Source organism: Budorcas taxicolor, chromosome 24, assembly GCF_023091745.1.
Source record: "Budorcas taxicolor isolate Tak-1 chromosome 24, Takin1.1, whole genome shotgun sequence".
NCBI classification, from domain to species: domain Eukaryota; kingdom Metazoa; phylum Chordata; class Mammalia; order Artiodactyla; family Bovidae; genus Budorcas; species Budorcas taxicolor.
This window is the reverse complement of record NC_068933.1, coordinates 11,919,408-11,935,224: the sequence shown is the minus strand read 5'-3', so window position 1 is coordinate 11,935,224 and position 15,817 is coordinate 11,919,408.

Sequence of the window (15,817 nt, the reverse complement as noted above, 5' to 3'; positions counted from 1 at the left end):
TGAAATAATAGCATAGGTGTTGGGCAAAATGTTCATTCGCATATTCTGGTACATCTTATGCAAAACCTTGAATGAGCTCTTTGGCCTACCCAATATTCTTTGTTGACTAAACCTCAAGGAACACATTTAATTCACCCCTTTAGAAGCCAGAACAGGTTTGAGTAGCCACATCCTCGTTTCTTCCACTTGGGGTCCTACCCTGATCACTGTTGAGTTTTCTAGGAACAAAGCACTTTACAAGCAGGGGTGTCCTCTAGTCTAAGAACAGTGGTCACAAGTCCTCTTTTCTAAAATCCTGGGCTGAAAAGTATTTTCTTCATTTGTTTGTAAAATACCATTGGTAATTTCAGTTAGTAAGGTAGTTATGAAGAGAACTTTGGAAATATATCCAGAAAGAGAGAAGAAAGCTTTAGTTGCTCAGTTGTGTCTGACTCTTTGTGACCACATGGACAGTAGCCCACCAGGATGCTCTGTCCCTGGAATTCTCCAGTCAAGAATACTGGAACGGGTTGCCATATCTCTTCTCCAGAGGATCTTCCCCACCAAAGGATCAAACCCAAGTCTCCTGCATTGTAGACAGATTCTTTACCAACTGAGCCATCAGGGAATCCCAGAAATATATCCAAGTCATTAACAAATCTGGAATGGGAAATGGCAACCCACTCAAGTATTCTTGCCTAGGAAATCCCGTGGAGAGAGGAGCCTGGTGGGCTACAGTCCATGGGGTCACAAAGAGTTGGACACGACTGAGTACAAGAGGATATTAACAAATGTTTATCACAACTAAAAATAACTTAATGGAAATAATCAAAGATTTAGAGATGTATATGCTGTGTTTTCAAAAGGAAAATAAATGACATGCTATGAATAAAATGGTAGCATATTAGTTTAAAAATTAAAGCATTCACAAACTATATAGCTACTTGGTGTCATTCTTAGTGGGGGAAACTACTAGAATATTAAAGAAAGGCTTCCTCTTAGGTGGCTTCCTAGAGCACTGAAGTATTTTAATAGTATTGATGTATAATCCCTTTATTTTGCTAATATGTATATTTAAAGATATTAATATCTGGTATTTTATTCCAAAATTTATATATCTTACCATGAACCTGCATCTTTCTCCAAAACCATATCACTTTCTATTAAATATTCCAATTTGTATGTTCCCACCACACTTAGAACTCAGTGTGTTAAACACTGACCACCATTATGCTTCATTTAAAGATACAGTAGAATCACTCACTTTCAAAACAGGAATCTGCACATCTTTATTAATACACTTTTTACTAGTATGATGTATCACAGGATATTGACTATCCAGTGACAGACTTTATTTTCTTGGGCTCCAAAGTCACGGCAGATGGCAACTGAAGCCATGAAATTAAAAGATGCTTGCTCCTTGGTAGAAAAGCTATCACAAACCTGGACAGTGTATTAAAAAGCAATGACATTATTTTTCCAACAAAGGCCTGTATAGTCAAAGCTATAGTTTTACCAGTAGTCATGTATGGATGTGAGAGTCAGACCATAAAGAAGGCCGAACACTGAAGAATTGATGCTTTTGAACTGTGGTGTTGTAGAAGACTCTTGAGAGTTCCTTGGACTGCAAGGAGATCAAGCCAATCAATCCTAAAGGGAATCAGTCCTGAATATTCACTGGAAGGACTGATGCTGAAGCTGAAGCTCCAATAATTTGGCCCCCTGATGCAAAAAGCCAACTCATTATAAAAGACCCTGATGCTGGGAAACATTGAAGGCAGGAGGAGAAGGGGACGACAGAGGATGAGATGGTTGGAAGGCTTCACTGACTCAGTGGACATGAGTTTGAACAACTCCTAGAAATGGTGAAGGACAGGGAAGCCTGGCATGCTGCAGTCCATGCGGTGGCAAAGAGTCGGACATGACTGAGTGACTGAACAAACAGGAATTTTTAAGTTTTTTGAGAAAACTCCATATTATTTTTTATAGTGGCTGCACCAATTTACCTTTCTAACAATAGTGTAGGAAGATTCTCTTGTATTTGTAGCCTTTCTAATAATGACCATTCAGACCAGTGTGAGTTGTGACCTTACTGTCGTTTTGACTTGTATTTCTCTAATAATTTGTGAGGTTGAACATGTTTTTATGTCCCTAATGGCCATCTGAATGTATCATTGGAGAAATGTCTGTTTAGGTATTTTACATATTTTTTGACTGAGTTGTTTGTCTTCATGTGATTGAGCTGTTTGTGTATTTTAGATGGTAAGCTCTTGTTGGTTGCATTATTTCCAAATATTTTCTTTTGTTTTATATGCTCTCTTTTTGCTTTATGTATGGTTTTCTTTGCCGTGCAAAAGCTTATTATTTTGATCAAGTATCGTTTGTTGGTATTTGCTTTTATTTCTATTGCCTTGGTAGACTGACCTTAGAAAACACTGGTATGGTTTATCTCAATGTTTTTCCTATGTTTTCTTCTAGGAGGTTTATGCTGTCGTGTCTTGTATATAAGTCTTTAAGCCATTTAGCATTTATTTCGTGTATGGTGTATGGGTATGCTGTAACTTGCATTGGAGAAGGAAATGGCAACCCACTCTGGTGTTCTTGCGTGGAGAATCCCATGGGTGGAGGAGCCTGGTGGGCTGCCATCTATGGGGTCGCACAGAGTCGGACACAACTGAAGCAACTTAGCAGCAGCAGCAGTCCAGCTTCCCCAACGTCACTTGCTGAAGACAATGTGTTTTCCTCATTTTATATATTCTGGTCTCCCTTGTCAAAGATTGATTATCCATAGGTGTTTAGTGTCATTCTTGATTCCTTGCTATTTCTTATTTCACACACACAGTAGTGTACTTTCTACATTTGGCTAGAATTTCGCCATAGCCATTTTCTTGGGCAACAATCAGTTATGGACAGTAGTGTTAGAAAAGTCTAAACCGTAGTTCCTATATCCAATTTTGTCCTTATGAAATCAGATTTGAATTCTATGTAACATTTTCAAACATCTTACTTTAAAAGTCAGCTTCCTGCTTTTTCCTTCTCCTGTTTTATATAAGAAATGTTGGTGTTTGTCTGAGTTCTCTTTATCCCACTCTCTATCTTTCTTCTCTGTTTCTCCTTTTTTTTGGTCAATCTAGTTACCTGTCTTGTCAGGTTTTTTTTTTTTTTTTTTGGCAATTGCTAAATTTACAATTTAAACTTTAAATTCCAAAATATCGAGGTCAGTTTGTAGCTGAAACTACAATGGAAATTAATATACCGCAGATATGGAAGTAGTAATGGAAATAATTTGACACCTTCTTTTTTTGGGAAGAGAGAGAGACTGTCTTTATTGTAAGGGTCATGGGTGCACACGGAGGCAGCTGCATGATGTTGCTGCTGTTCTTGTTATATGGAGGTTTAATCATGGTGAAAATGGTGCTACATAGTCAAAGGGGTAGACTATTTGTTATTTAGGGGAAACTGATTGACTGAAGAGATGAAAAGCCTTCTTTTCCCCTGCTTCTGATAGGGCTTCTGAGGCAGGGAGAGTCCAGCCAATGCTGTGGCAGAGTGTGTCCTGCATTAATAAAGCTCTGACTGGCAGGTGACTTAGGCCTCGTGGACCTCTGCATCTTTTGGGCAAGTGTGGGTCCTGGCTTTCTTCATTTATGCCTTCTCTAGTGCTCTTCCTTTCTTTACATACACCTGAGTTTCTGACCTATTAAATTTTCCAAGTGTTATGAGTTGAATTGTGTCCCCTCAAAGATGTATGTAAATTATAAACTCCTAATATCTTTGAATACTACTTTATTTGGAAATATGGTCTTTGCCTATATAACCAAATTTAGATGGTCATCCTGGATTAGGTGGGCACTAACTCCAGTGACTTGTGTCCTCATAAGGAGAGAGAGGATTGGAGACACAGGACACATCTGAGTGAAGGAGTCCATGTGATGATGAAGGCAGAGACAGGAGAGATGCAGGTGCAGCCAAGGAAAGCTGGACGAAGTAAGAGTCTTCAAGGAGAGCATGGCACTGCCAACACCTGATTTCAGATAAGGAGAGCATGGCACTGCCAACACCTGATTTCAGATAAGGAGAGCATGGCACTGCCAACACCTTGATTTCAGATTTCTAGCCTTCAAAAGCTATGCAAAAATTAAATTTCTGTCTTAAAAAATAAGTAGAATTTGTTTATAATTTTTAACCACCCCGCCCCGATCCACAAGTGGTTTTGTAGTAGAAGCCAGGATGTACTTTGACATCTGGAGCCCCTTATCTGGTTTAACTTAAACTGGGGCCTGTCTTACAAGACCTGAATTGTGCTTTTCATATTCTAATGTGCTGCAACCTGGGTGGGTATCAGTTCGCTCTTCAAATAGATATTTAATTTTTAAGTAAATCGTTAGTAACTGTGATGTTTTGAAATTTAAGTAAAAAAGATTAAAATTGTTAAGAGTGAAAAAAAATGTGTCATCATAGGACTTAAGCAATTGGGAAATATGTTTGAGTTCTTCAAACAAGAAGTTCAAGTCTCCTTGTTTAAGATTTGCACCAGTTTATAGAATGTCTTCCTTATGACTCCAAACATTCTGATTATAACCATTTAAAAATCTGTTGCACTTCTATCATGTGGCTTCTAAGTTATCCACTTAGTTCTGTATATTTTCATGAATCAGTAAGTACACTATGATCTAGTTGGATTGTGTTCCAGGGGCCTGGATTATGTTTGAGATATAGCACAATATTTATCAATGATAATGGTGGTTAAAGTTGTTAGTGGTAATGATGAACTTAAAATGAGAGTTCACACCACTGCATCCTACAAGAAAGACTGTGTAGGTGAAAAATAAGAAAGAATGGGTCTATAGAAAGGTCTCCCTGTCCTAGGAATAATAAGGGAAGATTTTTTAAAAGATGAAATATGGAAGGATTAACCTTAATATGTTTGGACAATATTGCAGAATTAACAGTGGATTTGACAGTAGTTTAAGGATGAAGTACAAGCTGGAATCAAGATTGCTGGGAGATATGCAGATGGCACCACCCTTATGGCAGAAAGCTAAGAGGAACTAAAGAGTCTCTTGATGTAAGTGAAAGAGGAGAGTGAAAAAGTGTTGGCTTAAAACTCAACATTCAGAAAACTAAGATCATGGCATCTGGTCCCATCACTTCATGGCAAACAGATGGGGAAAGAGTGCCAGACTTTATTTTTTTGGGCTCCAAAATCAATGCAGATGGTGACTGCAGCCATGAAATTAAAAGACACTTGCCCCTTGGAAGAAAATTTATGACCAACCTAGACAGCATATAAAAAGGAGAGACATTACTTTGCCAACAAAGGTCCATCTAGTCAAATCTATGTTTTTTTTCCAGTAGTCATGTATGGATGTGAGATTTGGACTATAAAGAAAGCTGAGCGCCAAAGAATTGATGCTTTTGAACTGTGGTGCTGGAGAAGACTCTTGAGAGTCCCTTGGACTGCAAGGAGATACAACCAGTCTATCTTATAGGAAATCAGTCCTGAATATTCTTTGGAAGAACTGATACTGAAGCTGAAACTCCAGTACTTTGGCCACCTGATGTGAAGAACTGACCCATGTGAAAAGACCTTGATGCTCGGAAAGACTGAAGGTAGGAGGAGAAGGAGATAATAGAGGATGAGATGGTTGGATGGCATCACCAACTCAGTGGACATAAGTCTGAAGAATTCTAGGAGTTGGTGATGGACAGGGAGGCCTGGTGTGCTGCAGTCCATGGGGTCACATAGAATCAGACAGGACTGAACAACTGACCTGAACTGAACTAAGGCTTTTTTTTTGCCTACTGTTAAGGGGCTACTTGGAAAAGAGAGAAAGGATATGAGGAGGAGGGGAACTCAAAGGAATTTTATACAAGGAAATGAGTGTTGGGAGCAGCTCCCTGTATTCTGGGGGCCTATTAAGTAGAAAACCAGAGAATTGTTAAGGGACCAAGTATTGGTATTGAGAACATGAGGGAGAATGTGAACCTCTATCCAAGTGTCTTTCCCGGAGGGGACTGATCACCCACTGTGCCCATGAGAAAGCATTTGTGCATGAGTGAGTGAACTTGTGTATTACAATTTTTTATATGTATTTTGCAAATCAGAGTCCTGGTTCCACAGTACAGTTGGGAGATGGAGGCGTGAGGTGTATTGTTACAGAATGAGCAGCAAGCATGAAAATTCTTCAATCCTGTACAGGGTTCCTGGCCTTGAAATACTGGGATATTGGTTGGCCAAAAAGTTCTTTCAGAACTTTCTGTTAATGAACATTTTCGCCAACCCAATACTGTTTTCTGATCCAGTATTCTGGACTAAACCTCAAGAACCACATTTATCCTATCCCAATAAAACCCACAACAGGTTTTGAGTGGCCACATCCTTGCTTCTTCTCCCTGGCTTCCTACTATGATCACTGTGAGTTCTCCAGGAACCAGGTGAATTTATAAGCAGCAGTGCCCTCTAGACAAAACACAGTGGTCAGTCTCCCCTATAATCCTGGACTAGAAAGTCTTTGTTTCATGTGTTTGTGAAATGCCATCAGTAGTTTCAGTTACTAAAGTAGTTAAGGAGAGAACTTTGGAAATATATCCAAGTCATTAACAAATGCTTATAACACCTAAACATAATTTAATGGAAAAATCAATGACGCAGAGATTTATATACACTATTTATAAAATGTAAACATTACATATATATGCTATATATATGCTATAAATGTAATTATAGCACATTAGGTTTTAAAAATGTAGAACTCACAAAATTCTGTAGCTATTTATACTCATTGCTGTGGGAAAAAAGGTTCTCAAATGTAAAACAGAAGTTTTATATTCATGTAGATTGCTTCGTAAAGCACTATTTAAATACTACTGATGCCTAATGCCTTTAATTGTACTAATATGTTGATATAAGTATACTCGTAGAGGGTATTTTATTCCAAAATTTGTAGTCCTGCTTCTTTCCTCCAAAACTATATATCATTATTTCAATCTGCGTTCCACTCACACCTAAAACTCACTGTGTTAAAATTTGACCACCATTATGATTTATTTTAAGATATAGTACAATCACTTACTTTTAAGACAGGAATCTCAATATAGTCATCATTTTTACTTTTTTGTAGTTTTATATATATGTGTGTGTGTGTGTGTGTGTGTGTATATGTTCCCAGTATTCTGTATTACAGGATATTGAATATAGTTTCCTTTGCTATGCATTAGGACCTTGTAGTTTAACCATTCTATGTATAACAGTTCACAGCTTCTAGTCCAGGATTCCCAATGTATCCCTCTCCCTGCCTCCCTCCCCTTGACAACCACAGGTCTATTCTCCATGCATGTTTGATTCTGTTTCATAGAAAAGTTCCTTGCATCATATTTTGGATTCCGTATATAAATGATACCACGTGATATTTGTATTTCCATTTCAGATTTATTTTACTTAGTATAATAATCTCTTGGTTGATCCATGTGGCTGCAAATGGCATTATTTCATTCTTTTTTATGGCTGAGTAATGCTGCACTCAATATGCCAGCAAATTTGGAAAACTCAGCAGTGGCCACAGGACTGGAAAAGGTCAGCTTTCATTCCAATCCCAAAGAAAGGCAGTGACAAGGAATGCTCAAACTACCACACAATTGCACTCATCTCACACGCTAGTAAAGTAATGCTCAAAATTCTCCAAGCCAAGCTTCAGCAATATGTGAACCGTGAACCTCCAGATGTTCAAGCTGGTTTTAGAAAAGGTAGAGGAACCAGAGATCAAATTGCCAACATCCACTGGATCATGGAAAAAGCAAGAGAGTTCCAGAAAAACATCTATTTCTGCTTTATTGACTATGCCAAAGCCTTTGACTGTGTGGATCACAATAAACTGTGGAAAATTCTGAAAGAGATGGGAATACCAGACCACCTGACCTGCGTTTGGAGAAATCTGTATGCAGGTCAGGAAGCAACAGTTAGAACTGGACATGGAACAACAGACTGGTTCCAAATAGGAAAAGGAGTATGTCAAGGCTGTTTACTGTCACCCTACTTACTTAACTTATATGCAGAGAACATCATGAGAAACGCTGGGCTGGAGGAAACACAAGCTGGAATCAAGATTGCCAGGAGAAATATCAATAAGCTCAGATATGCAGATGACACCACCCTTATGGCAGAAACCAAAGAGGAACTAAAGAGCCTCTTGATGAAAGTGAAAGAGAAGAGTGAAAAAGTTGGCTTAAAGCGCAATATTTAGAAAACTAAGATCATTCAGTCCCATCACTTCATGGCAAATAGATGGGGAAACAGTGGAAACTGTGTCACTTTATTTTGGGGGGCTCCAAAATCACTGCAGATAGTGATTGCAGCCATGAAACTAAAAGACGCTTACTCCTTGGAAAGAAAATTATGACCAACCTAAATAGCATATTAAAACGCAGAGACATTACTTTGCCAACAAAGGTCCATCTAGTCAAGGCTATGGTTTTTCCAGTTGTCATGTATGGATGTGAGAGTTGGGCTGTAAATAAAGCAGAGTGCTGGAAAATTGATGCTTTTGAACTGTGGTGTTGGAGAAGATTCTTGAGAGTCCCTTGGACTGCAAGGAGATCCAACCAGTCCATCCTAAAGGAGATCATTCCTGGGTGTTCACTGGAAGGACTGCTGCTGAAGCTGAAACTCCAATACTTTGGCCACCTGATGCGAAGAACTGACTCATTGGAAAAGACCCTGATGCTGGGCAAGACTGAAGGCAGGAGGAGAAGATGGTTGGATGACATCACTGACTCAATGGACATGAGTTTGAGTGAACTCCGGGAGTTAATGATGAACAGGGAGGCCTGGCGTCCTCTAGTGCATGAGGTTCACAAAGAGTCGGACATGACAGAGTGACTGAACTCAACTGAACTGATGTCTAATCCCTTTACTTTTACTTATATGTAAAGTTAAATATACTCAAATAGGACATTTTATTCAGAAATTTACATCTTCAACCACAATCCCTCTTCTTCCCTCCAAAACCACATGACTCCCTATTTAATATTTCAGTTTGTATGTTCCATCCACAACTGAAAATGTATGTGCTAAAAACAGAACAATATTACACTTTATTTCAAGAAACAGTACAATCATTCACTTTCTAGAGCAGAATCTCAATGCTTATTCATTCATTTATCCTAGTATGATTTGTTATAGGAAATGGAATATGGTTTCTTATGCTATACAATAGACACTTGTAGTCTATCCATTCTACACGTAACAGTTCACATCTGCTAATCTCAAATTCCCATTCCACCCCTCTTATCCTTTTTCTCACCCTTGTCAACTACCAGTCTGTTCTCTATGCATGTGAGTTTATTTCTGTTTCATCAATGAGTTCATTTGTTCCATATTTCACATTCCACGTAAGTGATATCATACGATGTTTGTCTATTTCTGACTTAACTTTCCTTAGTATGATAATCTCTAGGTCTATCCATGTTGTTGCAAATGGCATTATTTCATTCTTTTTATGTCTGAGTACTATTCTACTTTGTGTCCATTCAGTCATTCAGTCATTTCTGACTCTCTGAGACCCCGTGGATGGAGGATGCCAGACCTCCCTGTCCACCACCAACTCCCAGAACCTACTCAAATTCATGGCCATTGAGTCGGTGATACCATCCAACCATCTCATCCTCTGTCATCCCCTTCTCTTCCCACCTTCAATCTTTCAGCATCAGGGGCTTTTTCAATGAGTCAGTTCTTCACATGAGGTTGCCAAAATATTGGAGTTTCCACTTAGCCCTTCCAAAGAATATTCAGGACTGATTTCCTTTAGGATTGACTGCTTTGATCTCCTTGCAGTCCAAGGGACTCTCAAGAGTCTTCTCCAACACCACAGTTCAAAAGCATCAATTCTTCAGTGCTCAGCTTTCTTTATGGTCCAACTTTCAAATCCATACATGACTACTGGAAAAATCATTGCTTTGTCTAGATGGACCTTTGTCAGCAAAGTAATGTCTCTGCTTTTTAATATGCTGTCTACGTTAGTCATAGCTTTTCTTCCAAGGAGTGAATGTCTTTTAATTTCATGGCTGCAGTCACCATCTGCAGTGATTTTGGAACCCCCCAAAATGAAGTCTGCCATTGTTTCCATTGTCTCCCCATCTATTTGCTATGAAGTGATGGGACTGGATGCCATGAAATTAGTTTTTTTAAATGTTGAGTTTTAAGCCAACTTTTTCACTTCTCTTTCACTTTCATCAAGAGGCTCTTTAGTTCTTCTTTGCTTTCTGCCATAAGTGTGGTGTCATCTGCATATCTGAGGTATATACATTAATAGTAAATGCATAATATATATAATAAATATACACATACCCCTTTATGTTTTGATCTGCTGATGGACACTTACGTTGCTTGTCTTGTCTATTGTAAATAGGGTATTTTGAACATAGGGTTGCATGTATCTTTTTCAATTAGATTTTTCTCTGGATATATGCCCAGAAATGAGATTGCTGGATCATACGGTGACTCTATTTTTAGTTGTTTGAGGAACTTCCATAATATTTTTTTATAGTGATTGCACCAATTTATATTCCCACCAACAGTATAGGAAGCTTTCCTTTTCTCTACACCTTCTGCAGTATTTCTTATCTGTAGGCTTCTTAACGATGGCTATTTGTGTGAAGTGGTACCACACTGTAGTTTTGACTTGCTGAACATTGCTAATTAGCTAATTATTAGAGAAATGCATCTTTTCATGTGCCTATAGGCCATATGCATGTTGTCTTTGGAGAAATGTCTATTTAGGTATTCTGCCAATTTTGTTTTTTTGAGTTCTATGCACTATATATGTGTATATATATATATAAGATTTTGTGTGTGTACTCTTTTCTTTAAATTCTATATTGAATTTATTACAATATTGTTTCTGGTTCATGTTTTTGACCGCAAGGCATGCAGGATTTAAGCTCCCAAACCAGGAATTAAACATATATCTTCTGCACTGGAAGGTGAAATCTAGACCACTAGACTGACAGGGAAGTCCCTGTTTGTATATTTTGCATATTAAATCTTAGTTGGTTGCATGGTTTGCAGATATTGTCTTTCATTCTGTATATTGGCTTTTTGCTTTGTTTATGGTTTCCTTTGTTGTGCAAAAGCTTGTTAATTTGATTAGATCCCTCTAGTTATTTTTGCTTTTATATCTATCGCCTTGGAAACTGACCTTAGAAAACACTGGCATGATTTATGTCAGAGAATGTTCTGCCTCTGTTCTCTTCTAGGAGTTTTATGGTGTCATGTCTTATGTTGAAGTCTTTAAGCCTTCATGAGTTTATTTTTGTGTGTGGTGTGAGGGTGCATTCTAACTTTTTAAATTTGCAAGTGGCTGTCCAGCTTTCACAACAGCACTTGCTGAAGACAGTGTGTTATCCTCATTTTATATATCCGAGCCTCTCCTGTCAAAGACTAATTGACCATAGGTGTTCAGTGTCATTCTTGATTCCTTGCTATTTCTTACCTCCTACAGCCAAGACATGTTCATTCTAATTTTGGCGAGAATTTTGCCACAGTCATAATCTTGACCAACAACCAGTTCCTGGCACTATGGTTAGAAAAGTTTAAATCTTACTCCCCACATTCAGTGTTGCCCATTTGAAATTAGATATTAATTCTAAGAAGCATTTTTAATAATCTTTTAAAGGTCTCTTTTTGTTTTCTCCTTCTTCTACTTGTATAAGAAATGTGGGTGGGTGGTTGAGTTATCTCTCTCCCTCTCTTTATTGGTCAGTCTAGCTATATGACTGAAATTGTTTTGTCCATTGTTAACTTTACAATTTAATCTTTAGATTACAAAATAGCCAGGTGGATTGTAGTTGAACTAGAAACAGAATTAATATCTCTCAGATATGGATGTGGGGAAAGGTAGGGATGCATCTTCTCTTTGGGGAATAAAATGAAGGTATCTTCATGTTAATTGCAATAGTTATATGTGAAAGGTGGATGCATGATGTTGGTGGTATTCTTATATGGAAATTTAATGATGATGGGAGTGTTGCTAAGTAGCCAAGGGGAAGACTATTTTGGTCACTTATAGGAAAACCTGGTAGAAAATTGAATAAAGAGAAGTCTTTTTCCTTTTTTTTTTTTCCTACTGATGGAGCTTCTGAGTGCAGGGAGTTTCAGCAATTGCTGTGGCAGAGTGTGTTCTGAGTTCATGGAGCTCTGATTGGCAGCTGACTCGGGCCCTGTGGTCTCTTGGGCTTCTGTGTGAGTGTGGCTCCTGGCTGACTTCACTTATTCCTTCTCAGTGCTCCTCCTTTACTTACATAGACCTAAGTTTCTGGCTGACACAGTTTTCCAATATTGTGACTTGAACTGTGTCTTTCTAAAAGATGTATTTAAGTCCTAATCTCCCAATACCTGTGAATGCCACATTATTTGGAGATATGGTCTTTGCACATATAACCAAGGCAGTCATACTGGGTTAGGTGACCAAAACTCCAATGACTGGCGTCCTTATAAGGAGAGAGAGCTGTGGAGACACATGGACACACCAGAGTGAAGGAGGCCATGAGATGACAAAGGCAGAGAGAGGAGTGATGAGGCTACAAGCCAAGGAAAGCTGAGGACTGTCAGACAACCAGCAGGCACTGGAGAAGATAAAGCCTTCAAAGAGAGCATCACCCCGCGAACACAAGAACTGAATTGTGCTTTTCACAATTGCTGTAATATGTTGTAACCTGAATTGGTTCACTCTTACACTGTTTATTGCTCAAATAAATGCCTGGCCACTGTGATGTTTAAACATTTAAATGAAAAGATTAAAGTGGTTTTAAGAGTTTAAAAACCATCTTATCATAGGGCTTAACTGGTTGGCAAATGTTTGACCTCTTTAGACATGAAATTCAAGTCTCCTTGTTTAAGATTTGAACCCAACACTCTGAACACAACCCTTTAAAAAACTCTGTGGCACATATATATTGTTGTTTCTAAGTTAACCATTTAGTTCTCTGTATTTGCATGAATCTCAGAATGATTTGGAATAGTCACCAAATTCACTTGGATCCAATTAGATTTTGTATTGGCTAAGACAGGTTTTACCTCTGTCAATGGTAATAGCAGTTAAAGTTGTCAGTGGTGATGGTGAACTTAGGATGAGAGTTTATACCAGTGCATCTGACAAGAAAGAGTGTGTAGGTGAAAAGGGAGGAAGAACGGGTCTGAAGAAAAGTGTTCCTATCCCAGGAAAATTAAGGGAAGATTTTCAGAAGATTAAATGCAGAGGGATTTATATTAGTATGCTTGGACAAAATTTCAGAGAGAACAATTTGGATTTGGCAGTGGTTTAAGGCTGTCTTGTGCCTACAGTTGAGGGGCTACATGGAGAAGAGAGAAAGAACATGAGGAGGGAGGAGGACCCCTAAATAATTTTTATGCCACAGAATGAATGTTGGGGCAGCTCCCTCTCTTCTAGGGACCGACATTAACTAGAAATCCAGACAGTCTTCAAGGGATAAAAGGGTTGGAAAGAAGTATTGGTATTGAGGATTGAGGGAGAATGTGAACCTTCTGTCCACTTGCCTTCACCATTAAGCCCATGAGAAAGCCTCTGTACATGATGGAGTTAACTTTGTACATTAGTTTGTGATATATTTTTGCAAAATTAGAGTCCTGTGCCCACAACACATCTGGGAAGTAGAGGGGCAAGGGGTACTTGTCCAAAATAAGTCAGAAGTGTGAAAATTCTTTAGTCCTGAGCAGGGTTCCCAGCCTTGAAATAATGGTATATGGGCTAGATAAAAAGTCCATTCACATTTCCTATAGCATCTTATGGAAAACCTGAATGACCTCTTTGGCTAACCCAATATTTGTTGACTAAACCTCAGGGGACCCATTTATTCCATCCCTTTAGAACCCAGAACAGGTTTTGAGTTGCCATATCCTCACTTTTTCTCCCTGGGTTTATACCCTGATCACTGTGAGTTTTCCAGGAACAAAGAATTTTACAAGCAGAGGTGACCTCTAGTCTAAAGGCAATGGTCAGAGGTCCTCTCCTCTAAAGTCCCAGGCAGAAAAGTCTTTACTTCATTTGTTTGTCAAATGCCATTGGTACTTTCAGATAGTAAAGTAGTTATGGAGAGAACTTTGGAATTATATCCAAGGTTAACATATCTGGTGTAGGAAATGGCAACCCACTCCAGTACTGCTGACTGTGAAATCCCATGGACAGTGCAGCCTGCTGTGCTAGAGTCCAGGAGGTGGCAAGGTGCTGCACAAGACTGAATACTTGAGGACTTTTTAGCTAATGCTTATAATACCTAAAAATAACTTAATGGAAATAATCAAAGATGCAGAGATTTATATGCTGTATTCTCAAAACTAAAATAAACTATGTGCTATAAATGAAATGACAACTTACTAGATTTAAAAATTAAAGCACTCAGGGAACTATATAGCTAGTCATTGTCTTCTTGGATGGGGAAGCTCAGTTCAGTTCAGTTCAGTCGCTCAGTCGTGTCTGACTCTTTGCGACCCCATGAATCGCAGCACGCCAGGCCTCCCTGTCCATCACCAGCTCCTGGCGTTCCCTCAGACTCGCATCCATCGAGTCAGTGATGCCATCCAGCCACCTAATCCTCTGTCGTCCCCTTCTCCTCCTGACCCCAATCAGAGTCTTTTCCAATGAGTCAACTCTCTGCATGAGGTGGGGAAGCTAATAGAATATAAAACAGAGGTTTCCTCATCACTTAGGTGGCTTCATAGAGCACTAAAGTATTTTCTTGTATTCATGTATAATCCTTTACTTTTGCTAATAGATTTCAATATATTAAAATCTGGTAGTTTAGTCCAAAATTTATATCTCCATCCACAAACCTGTGCCTTCCCTTCAAAGCCATGTATTGCTTCCTATTTAACATTTCAATTTTTATGTGCCCACCACACCTAGAACTCAATGTGTTAAACACACCACCATGATGCTTTATTTGATGATAAGTATGATCATTTATTTTCAAAACAGAAATCTCAACATCTTTATTAATTAACAGTTTTCTAGTATATCAGAATATTGAAGATAGCTTCCTGTACTATAGAATAAGACCTCGTTTATCGATTATATATATGACATAGTAGTTCACGTTTGCTAATCCCATATTCCCATTACATCCCTCCCACCCTCCCTCTCCTTTGACAACCACAAATCTGTTTTCTATGCAGGTGAGTTTGTTTCTGTTTCATATGTAACTCCATGTGTGTTGCATTTTAGACTCTAAATATAAGTGATATCATATGATATTTATCTTTCTATTTCATTTGATATTATAATCTCTAGATCTATCTATATTGCTGCAAGTTGCATTATTTCATTCTTTATGGCTGAGTAATATTGTGTGTGTGTGTGTGTGTGTAAATCTTTAAGCATTCATCTGACCATTTACATTTAGGCTGTTTCCTTGTCTTGGGTATTGAACACAGCACCACTGTTCACATAGAGGTGCATGTATCTTTTTAGGTTGGTTGGATGTTTTTTTTGTTGTTTTTGTATTTTTTACATTCTAGCTTACCAATTTATTATCTATAAAAAGTTATTAAAGGATACAAATCTTTTAATACAAAAAAAAAAAAAAGGATACAATCAACCTCCAGATGAAGAGATATGCAGGACAAGTTCCCAAGCAAGGGATCGGATGTCCTCATGGATCTTTTTGAACTAGAATTTTCTTTGGATATATGTGCAAGACTGGGATTATTGCATTATATGGGAATTCCATTTTAAGTTTTTTGAGGAAAACCCATACTATTTTTCATTTTTCATAGTGACTGCAGCAGTTTACCTTCTCGTCAGCAGTGTAGTAGGGTTCTCTCTCC